The sequence below is a fragment of the Pistacia vera genome, unplaced genomic scaffold, assembly GCF_008641045.1.
Source record: "Pistacia vera cultivar Batoury unplaced genomic scaffold, PisVer_v2 Contig78, whole genome shotgun sequence".
Classification (NCBI taxonomy): Eukaryota; Viridiplantae; Streptophyta; class Magnoliopsida; order Sapindales; family Anacardiaceae; genus Pistacia; species Pistacia vera.
In genome coordinates, this window is record NW_022196645.1 from 2,172,059 (window position 1) to 2,182,854 (window position 10,796).

The 10,796-nt window shown below is 38.3% G+C and overlaps 2 non-coding genes across 2 annotated transcripts; one reads left to right on the forward strand and one right to left on the reverse strand.

Annotated features, from left to right (window-relative positions):
* The first annotated feature begins 2,072 nt into the window (after positions 1–2,072).
* On the forward strand, positions 2,073–2,179 carry LOC116116741. Its single transcript, XR_004125854.1, has one exon. It is a non-coding gene; the product is annotated as a small nucleolar RNA R71 (small nucleolar RNA).
* An 8,135-nt stretch (positions 2,180–10,314) lies between these two features.
* Positions 10,315–10,421, reverse strand: LOC116116734. The gene has a single exon (XR_004125847.1). It is a non-coding gene; the product is annotated as a small nucleolar RNA R71 (small nucleolar RNA).
* Between the last annotated feature and the right edge of the window lie 375 nt (positions 10,422–10,796).

Genomic DNA, 10,796 nt, shown 5'->3' on the forward strand with positions numbered 1-10,796 from the left:
GTTGTTTAGCTAGGGTTTGATGTAACCTTGATACAATGATTCAAATTTATATGAATTGATTTACTTTGAGTTTTAATTTCACGATTGAGTGTTTATCTCTTTGCTTAATGACTTTTGGATGCTTGATCACCATTCAAATGTGTGTTGTTCACAATGAGACTGAGAAGTGATTTGTGATTGTGCCTCTTGGGATAAATACCATAGATTAAGCAAACGCTAGAGATAGGTTTAGCGATCTATGAAATCTAGATAGAATTCCATAAAGCTTAAAAGACTTTGAACTATTAATCTTCATTTTGTTGGGTGCGGAAGCTTAATAGGGATAAGTAGGGAAATGTAGCCTGAGAAGGTATGTTTTACAACTTAGGGAATTCGATTTTCAATCAAGGAATTAGAACTTGGGTAATAGATTCTATGCTTTGGGTTAGCGTATCTAGGTGAAATCAACACCCTAGCATTTTTTAGCATTGTTTAATTAGTTAAGTTGTTGGGTTTTGCTTTAATTTCATTATCATTCATTTATATTTTGTTAATTTGTATTTAGTTTGTTAATTTTCCATCAATCCAATTTATTGTTTCTTCAATTAGGACTTAAACTAGAGAAATCGGTATTTAGTAACACTATACTTGTGAGAACGATACTCTACTTATCACTTTATTACATTTTGCGACTAGTACACTTGCTACATTTGCATGTTTATGAAATCACGCATCAAGTTTTTTGAAAAATTTCTTTAGTTCAATTCAAAATCAAAAATAAGAAATGCATAAGTATGAGGGTTGTAAAATGGTTGACACTTTGATTGGTGGTTGAGAAAGAAAGCTGAGATTGATGTAGTTCTTAGTGTTTGCATGAGGAAAACCGAGTTCTCTTACTTTGTTTATCCTATCCTTTTCGTTGGAGCCCACTACCCGATCCTAACGTTACAAGCTTGCAAAGACCTTTTGATCCTTAGTGATGTCTAGTCCACATTAGTGGAGAGTAGTTCGATGCTTAGGCTTATGGAGTCTACCACCATTTGATAAACTTTACATTTCTGCATAAAATAATCCGGGAAGTTGGAAGGTGTGTGATGTGCCAACTCTTGTGGTATCTCGAGAAATGGCAATTTTTCTTTCTTTTGCCTTTGCCTCTCTTCCCTCTTTGGTTTGTCTTCCCTATGACTTGTTGGTTTCTCTTCAACAATGATCTCTTCGTCGACTTCCTCATCAGAATCTTCCTTGTCTTTTGGTAGGATCTCTTCTTTCCCTGTTTGTTCCACCTCTTCTACGACTGTTCCACTTCGTAGCGTTATTGCATTCACTTGTTCACGTGGATTTGTCACTGTGTTGCTTGGTAGGGAACCCTGTGGTCGTTCATTCAGTTTTTTTGCTAACTACCCCACCCGTACCTCCAAGTTTCGAAGGACGTCCCTTGGTTTCTGAAAGTTGCCCTCATCTCACTCATGAAACCTGTGGTCTCTTTCATGAATTTCACGAACATATCCTCCAATTTTGACAATCTTTGCTCCCCTGGTTGATTATTCACCCCCACTTGATTATTTGGCACTGTTCTTTGATTCCATTGGTTATTCTGCTGATTCTGCTGGTTCTGATTGCCCCAGGACAAGTTTGGATGATTTCTCTAACCAAGATTGTACATGTTGGAATAAAGATTACTCTGTTGTCTTTGATTCCTTGCCAAGTAGCTAACTTGTTCTGATGATGATGAAGCTGAAGCGAAGGTGTTCCCCACTTGACATTCATTGGTCACATGGTTACCTGCACAAAAATCACAAATCAATTGAGGTGTTTGAATAGAATTCACTTGCATACCTCCTAATTGCTTCTGAAGTATTATAAGTTGGGTTGAAATGGTCATGGAAGCATCAACTTCATGAAGACCCATAGACTTCTTTGACTGCATTCTCTCGTTGGGTCTCTGATAGTTGTTACTTGCCAAGACTTCAAGCAACTCATACGCTTCTTCAGGCGTCTTATTTTGCAATGCTCTTCTAGATGCTGCATCCACCATCGTTTGTACATTAACCATCAACCCATTATAGAATGTTTGGACTTGCATCCAAACTGGCAACCTATGGTGTGGACACTTTCTCAGCAGTTCTTTATATCTTTCCCACACTTCATAAAGTGACTCAGTCTCTTCCTGTAGAAATGATGTGATATCATTTCTCATCTTTACAGATTTCGCCGGAGGAAAGTATTTAGTAAGGAGCTTCTGTGCCAATTCATTCTAGGTTGTGATTGTTCCGGGTGGTAATGCCATTAACCATCCCTTCACTTTATCCCTTAATGAAAAAGGAAACAATCTTAATCTGATGGTGTCATCTGACACTCCATTTGATTTGAAGGTATCGCAGATCTCCAAGAAATTTGCAATGTGTGAATTTGGATCTTCCTTCAGATCTCCCTTAAACTGAACCTACTGTTGGATCATCTGGATGATTGCCGGCTTTATTTCGAAAGTATTGGCTTGCACTGGTGGCCTAGTTATACTTGGACCACTACCATCAACCGTAGGTACTGAAAATTCCCTTAATGTTCTATTTTCCGCCATCTCAATGACTATAGCCTCTCGTTCTCTTCTTTCTCTGTTAAGTCTTTTACGGTTCCTTTAATCTCTGGATCAATAGGAAACACTCGACGACGTCTAGCTTTTCTCATAAACTACATAGAAAGAAAGAAAGTGTGAGTGTTAGTAAACGATCCAGAAGCACAGCGGAAAAATAAAAATATTTACGACATGGATCGTTACTTAGAACCAAGATCTAGGTACAAAATTACAGTTTATATATATTAAATAAGAATCTGCAGATTTTAGTTTAGAGCTTAAGAAATCATACGCACGTTTGGAGGCTCCTCCAACTTGTCTCTGAGCGTATTTTGCTACCGAACCAAGTGTAGGATCGAACTGGTGCAGTCCACACGAAAATAACCTCAAGGAACTAAAGAGGGATTTGCTAGATCCTCTTTAGCCTTTAAGAACCAAGAAGAAAAATCAAGTATCTTTGATTCCAAGCAAAAAGCAATCTGGCGTGGAGAGTGTTTTAGGGGCTGGAGTGTTTTCTTTCTTTTCAATCAATGAAATGAATGTCTTAAATTTTTTTCACAAAGTGTGCACTTATATAGTGCACACTATACCCTATTCCATCATGGAATGGGCTTGGGCTCCAACCCAAACACCCCTTGTTTCCAAACACCCCCTTTAAGATATTTTAATATTAATTTATCATTATCTTAATTGAATTCAATTAATATATATTTACAATATATATATATTAACATTTAATAATAATGATAATTTATTTAAATATATGCGAACACATATTTAAACGTAATCTCACTTATTTAATTTTAATATCAAATTAAATAAAGGCTACGACCTCAGCAAATTTAATTGCACTATGAAATTACCAAAATACCATTTTGCCTAAAAAGATGAAAATGCCCTTCTTCTTAACTGGTTCTTAAATTATCTTCTATGTGTGTGACCCGTAGGCTTCTCATCATACCGGTAGTGTGTAGTATCACGATTAACACCGATTAATCATCTCACTACACATAGACCAAGATTGGCCCCTAGCAAGGCATCATGGTCACCCGATAGATTCGAATTCAGCGAAGTAGCTACCTGTCAATGATATGGTTACCGTACAATTCAATCCTTTCATCATCCGTTATCTCGACGAGACCGAGGCATAGAAATAGTGTCAACCTTCGGTTACTCTCGATATTGTGTATTCAGTTACTAGACTAATGACATGTACTATAAACTAGATAAAGCAACAACTCAATCCCACTGTTCCCACAGTTTTAGTATCATTGCCATTTACTGAATTGCGTCGTGAGATAACTTCTCCCGTACCCGAGAGTGATGAATCATCTGTCTATCCACTATAGTCTTGATACACTCCTTGATGTAACCAATTACCACCGTATTGACAGCTTTGAATTTAACTGAGTTAGGCTAGTGTCAAACTAGACCAATCAGTGCACAAGGCACTCTGGTGATCTCAAGTCTAAGGATCACACGCACCACCATTCGTTAGAGGATTTGTTCCATAGATACTGGGTTACTATCCATATGGAATCCTTTGGTGGGTCAATCCAGTGAACTTGCCTACAGCAAGCACCCTTGTGTTGCACCAGGTTGTCGCTAAACAACCTTGACAAGTGAGATTAGTCACTGCCTTTCGACAGGGTCATTCAACACTATGATAGCCTTACCGTATTATCTATGCCCTTACTTCAGAATAATACTGGGGCTACGGACATTTCTAAAATGGCCACCATATGTGCTCATAGGGTTCTCACAATCAAGATTTGAAATAGTTGATACCCTTGTCACGGTTCTACCATTCTAAGGACATATATCAATACATACAATGATGATTTATGCAATATAGTATAAAACGCCTTTTATTGATCAATGAACATTATTACAAAGAGTCAATTCTATAATAATGGATTGGCTCTAGGGCATCTACTTTAACAATCTCCCACTTGTACTATAACCAATCATTCATGTATTTAATACCAAATGATCTCAAGTGCCTTTCATGCTTCTACTGCGATAGAGGCTTTGTCAGTGGATCTATAAGATTGTCATAAGTATGCACTTTACTAATCTGCACATCTTTCCTCTCAACTATCTTTCTGATAAGATAGAATCGTCTGAGTATGTGTCTGGATTTCTAATGAGACTGTGGTTCCCTAGCTTGAGCAATTGCTCCATTTTTGTCACAATAGATGTCTATAAGATCAACAATCATGGGAACCACACCCAGTTCAGTAACGAACTTCTTAATCCAGAGTGCTTCTTTGGCCACATCTAACAATGTAATATACTCAGCCTTCATTGCAGAGTCTACTACAGTGCTTTGCTTAGAGCTCTTCCAGCTCACTGCACCCCTATTGAGAGAAAATACAAACCCTGATTGCGATCGATAATCATCTTTATCCGTTTGAAAACTAACATCACTGTATCCTCTTACAGTGAACTCATCTTCCCTTCCATAAACCAAGAACATATCCTTAGTCCTCTTCAGATACTTAAGAAGATTCTTGACAGCCATCTAGTGATGCTCACCTGGATCCGATTGATATCTACTACAAGTGCTCAAAGCACATGAGACATCAATCCGAGTATATAGCATGGCATACATGATGGATCCAATTCCTGATGCATATGGGATCCTCTTCATCCTATCTCTCTCATCTTGTGTTCTAGGACACAATTCCTTAGAGAGATAAACACCATGTGACATCGGAAGAAATCCCTTCTTGGATTCTTCCATACTGAATCTTTTCAATACTTTGTCAATATATGCATTTTGACTTAGTCCAAGTAACCTATGCGATCTATCATGATAGATCTTTATTCCAAGGATGTAGACTGCTTCCCCTAAGTCCTTCATGGAGAAGCACTTGGATAACCAAGTATTTACCAACTGCAAGTTTGGTATGTCATTCCCTATCAGAAGTATTTCATCGACATACAACACTAGGAATGCCACTACGCTCCCACTCACTTTCTTGTAAACACAGGGATAATCTTCATTCTTGATAAAACCGAATTCTTTTACGGCTTCATCAAAACGAATGTTCCAGCTCCTAGAAGCTTGCTTGAGTCCATATATGGATCTTTGCAACTTCCATACCCTATCAGCTTGCCTATCAAGAACGAAACCATCGGATTGTGTCATATACATATCCTCTTCAAGGTTTCCATTCAAGAAAGTTGTTTTGACATCCATTTGCCAAATCTCATAGTCATGATATACAACAATCGCAAGCATAATCCGGATGGATTTAATCATGGCAACCGGCGAAAAGGTTTCTTCATAGTCAATTCCATGAATTTGTTTGAAACCTTTGGCAACCAGTCGTACTTTATAAGTATGCACCTTGCCAATCATGTCAGTTTTCTTCTTAAAGACCCATTTACACCCTATGGGTTTTACCCCTTCAGGTGGTTCCACTAGAGACCATACTTGGTTCTGGTACATGGAGTCCATCTCAGATTTCATGGCTTTAAGCCATTTAACGGAATCTGGATCTGATATAGCGTCTTCGTAGGTTCTGGGCTCATCATCTTGGTAGACTAGTACGTCACCATATTGAGTCACGAGATAACCGTATCTCTCGGGCTCATGGCATACTCTCTCAGATCTATGTAGCTTCTGTGCTACCTGAGGTAGTTCACTTTGATCCACAAGTTGTGGAGTAACCTCCTCTTGATGTTAAACCACCTTCAATGGCACATCATCCCGTCTTTCGTCTAGTATATTTTATGGTTCTAGAACTTCATCAAGTTCTACTTTTCCCTCATTAGTACTTCTTAGAAAAAATTCCTTTTCTAGGAAGACACCAAAACGAGCAACAAAACTTTTGCGCTCTTTTGGGTGGTAGAAATAATATCCTTTGGTCTCCTTTGGATACCCCACAAATATACATTTACAGGATTTTGGGCCCAACTTGTTCGAAGTCAATTTCTTAACATAAGCTTCGTAACCCCAAATCCTTAGATAAGACAAGCTGGGCTTTCGCCCACTCCATAGCTCATATAGAGTCTTATCTACAGACTTTGACGGCACATGGCTCAAAAAGTGAGTCACAGTTTCTAGGGCATAACCCCAGAACGATGCAAGTAAATCACTAAAACTCATCATGGACCTAACCATATCAAGTAAGGTCTTATTCCTTCTTTTAAACACTCCATTGTGTTGGGGTGTATACGAAGGGGTGAGTTGTGATACTATCCCACATTCTTTTAGGTATTCAGAAAACCCTGAGCTTACGTATTCACCTCCTCGATCCGACCGAAGAGGTTTAATACGTTTGCCCAACATATTATGCACTTCATTCCTAAATTCCTTGAATTTGTCAAAGGCTTCATCTTTATGTCTCATAAGTTAGACATAACCATATCTACTGAAATCATCAGTAAATGTGATGAAGTATGAATATCCACCTCTAGCCTCAACTGTTAGTGGACCATATACATCACTATGGATGATGCCTAATAGCTCAGTAGCCCTTTCACCTTGTCCTGTGAAAGGAGACTTGGTCATCTTGCCTAACAGGCATGACTCGCATATCTCAAATGACTGAAAGTCAAAAGGGTCCAAAACTCCATCCCTTTGAAGTTTTACAATGCGGGTCTTATTAACATGACCCAATCTACAGTGCCAGAGGTATGTTTGGTTTTGATCGCTATGTTTAGCTTTCTTGGTTTCAACATTGAGAATATCTTTATTGTTTAAATCAAGAACATATAATCCATTATATAACCTTGCAATTCCAAATAGAATATCATTCAAACTAAAGGACAACAATCTATTAGATATCTCAAAATGATACCCCATATTATCCAAAGCGGATACTGAAATAATATTCTAGAAATAGAAGGTACGTGATAACAGTTATGTAGTTCCAACAACAAGCCCATAGGCAAACATAAACACTACAGCCAATGTAGCCACATGTTCTCCATTTCCAACTCGTATGTCCACCTCTCCCCTGGCAAGCACTTTACTCTGCCTTAGTCCCTGCACATCAGTACAAATGTGAGTACCACATCCTGGGTCAATGACCCAAGATGTTGAGGGAGAGAAGTTAATCTCAATCATAAACATACCTGAAGTTGTAGCATCTGACTTCTTCTTACTTGCGAGGAAAGCCTTGCAGTGTTTCCTCCAGTGGCCAGGCTTGCCATAAAAGAAGCAAACTACTTTGCCCTTCCCTATGCCATTCTCAGGCCCAAGAGCAACCTGTCCTTTGGGGTTGGGGTTGGGCTTGGGTTTGGCCTTGGCCTTACCCTTGCTGTTACCCTTTCCTTTACTGGCAACAACCAGTAAAATAGGCTTGGACTTCTTCAAGTCCTACTCTACAGTCCTCAGCATGTTCAAAAGTTTCGACAAGGTTTTCACCATCGTGTTCATATTGAAATTCATTATGAACGGTGCATAAAAGTCAGGCAAGGATTGCAGAATCAAATCCATTTGTAATTCTACATCCAACTCAAATCCCAAAGTCTCAAGCCTCTCTATGTGCTCGATCATCTTGAGTACATGAGGACCAACTTGGGCTCCCTTAGTCAGACCACTCCTAAACAGTGCTTTCGACACCTTGTACCTCTCATGTCGAGCCTTTCCTTCAAAAAGCTCCTTAAGGTGTAGAATAATGGCAGCAGTGTCCATATTCTCATGCTGCTCTTGCAGCACTAGTGTCATCAATGCTAACTGATAATCTGAGAATTATACTATTTTATCTAGGCTTTTTGACCGGATTTTAGATACTTCTTAGTTCGTTTATGCCTGAATTGCTACTTAATTCTATATATTTTATGTTTTATGCTGAAACATACATTTTTAGCAAATAATGAGCGAATTGGAGTTTCTAGACTCAAAAGTAAGCAGATCTCGGAATTAGGGAAAGTTCCGAAGCAAATTGAAGCATTATAAAGCTTGTTTCCATGAGAAAGCATCGAAGATCAAAGATTCAAGGAGAAAGCAAGCCGAGGGCAATACTGTAATTTTAGAACATTTTAGGAAGGTTCACCGTGGCAAAGTCTATTCTTCGTCGTGGCGAAAGCAGCTAAGAAAGAGATTTAGTTTCAGTTCGTCACCGCGTCGAAATTCTTTCTTTGCCGCGGCAGAGTCTGCTAATTTTAGTTTTCTCCAAAATGCACAGTTTTATTTTAGGAAAGTTTTAGGTCTTTTGGGCGAGCTATATAAGAAAAACCTTGCCATTTTGAGGGGGGGTCGTCTAGGTTTGTCTGGTTGTTGTTGAGTATTGAATAGCTTTTACATTTGGGAGAAGATTTGAGCTTAAATCTTGTGGAATCTTTAACTAGGGGAGATCTCTACTCTTTTCTCTATAATTCAATATGTTGATTTCTGGGTTTATTGTTTTTCTTGCTGTTTATGTTAATCTAGTTATGAACTAACTCATTTTGGGTTAGGGTTTTGATGTAACTCGGATTTATATGGGTTAATCATTTGATTATTGTTATTTTTATATTCTATTGCACAGATTGTGTGGTTATTCTGTTTTTATTGGTTTTATCTGATGAATATGATGAGATTGAGAAATGAATCATGTTGAGCTTCTTGGGTAATCACCATTGTAGTATTGAATGCTAGAGATAGATTTGAGAATCAATGAAATCAATCCAGGATTCCATTAGCTTAATGAACTTGATCTATTATTCTTCAATATGTTGGGTGCGGAAGTTTAATAGGGAAAAGTAGGAATTCATAGCCTAGGAAGGTATGTTTGACAACTTAGAGAATTCGATTTACAATCCGTGTATGTGAGTGTGAAAATAGCATAATCCGTAAAATTAATCCATAGAGTCCGAATGAAGTCAAAACCTAACCGTTTGTTAAATTGATATTACTCTTGCTTTAGATTCTTGCTCTCATTAATTAGTTTTTAATACTTAGTAAGTTTTGTTTTTAGTTTATTCTCTAATCTCCCATTAATCCAAACAATTTCGGTTTCTCCAACTTGAAAAAAACACTTAGGAAAATTAGTGCTTAACAATCAATTCTCGTGGGAACGATACTCACTCATCACTTTATTACTTTGTGCGACTAGTGCACTCGCTATCATTGCATGTTGTAGTTACAACGCATCAAGTTTTTGGCACCGTTGTTGGGGATTGAGTTGTGTGTTAACATTAAATTTTTCTTGTGTTAGCTAGATTGGAGCTTTATTTTTTTTGTTTAATTGTTTTCAGTTTAATTTTTGTTGTTCTTTTTGGTTGGCTTGTGATCTCACTTTTTCTCTCTTTCTGTGTAGCTTATGTGAAGAGCAAGATGTCAGCCAGTGGTTCCTGGTGATCCTAAAATTGAAAGAACCACTAGAAGACTAAATAGAGAGAGAAGAGAACGAGAGGCTACAGTCGAACTAGTAGCCATAGTTGTTGAGATGGCAGAAAATAAAACACTAAGGGAATTCTCAGTTCCCACAGTTGAAGGCAGTAGGTCGAGCATTACTAGACCAGCGGTACAAGCCAACAACTTCAAGGTAAAGCCGACAATCATCCAGATGATTTAGCAGTCGGTACAGTTTAAAGGAGATTTGAAGGAAGATCCAAATCTACACATTGCCAATTTTTTGGAGATTTGTGATACTTTCAAGTCAACCGAAGTGTCAGATGACGCCATTAGATTGAGACTATTCCCGTTTTCATTGAGGGATAATGCAAAAGGATGGTTAATGGCACTACAATCAGGAACGATCACAACATGGAATGATTTAGCACAGAAGTTCCTGACCAAATTCTTTCCTCCAGCAAAATCGGCGAAGTTGAGAAATGATATCACATCGTTTCTACAAGAAGAGTTAGAATCATTGTATGAGGCTTGGGAGAGATACAAAGAATTATTGAGGAGGTGTCCACATCATGGGTTGCCAGTTTGGATGCAAGTCCAAACGTTTTATAATGGATTGATGGTGAATGTACAAACTATGGTGGATGTAGCCTCGGGAAGAGCACTACAAAATAAGACACCTAAAGAAGCTCATGAGTTGCTTGAAGTTCTGGCAAGTAACAAATATCAAAGACCTAATGAAAGGGTACAACCAAAGAAATCTATGGGTCTTCATGAAGTTGATGCATACACGGCTATCTCAGCCCAACTCACAGCACTTCAGAAACAGTTGGGAAGTATGCCGGTAAATTCTATTCAAGCTCCTCAACTAATTTGTGAATTTTGTACAGGTGGTCATGTGAGCAGTGAATGCCAAGTGGGGAACACATTTGCTTCAGCATCTTCATCATCGAA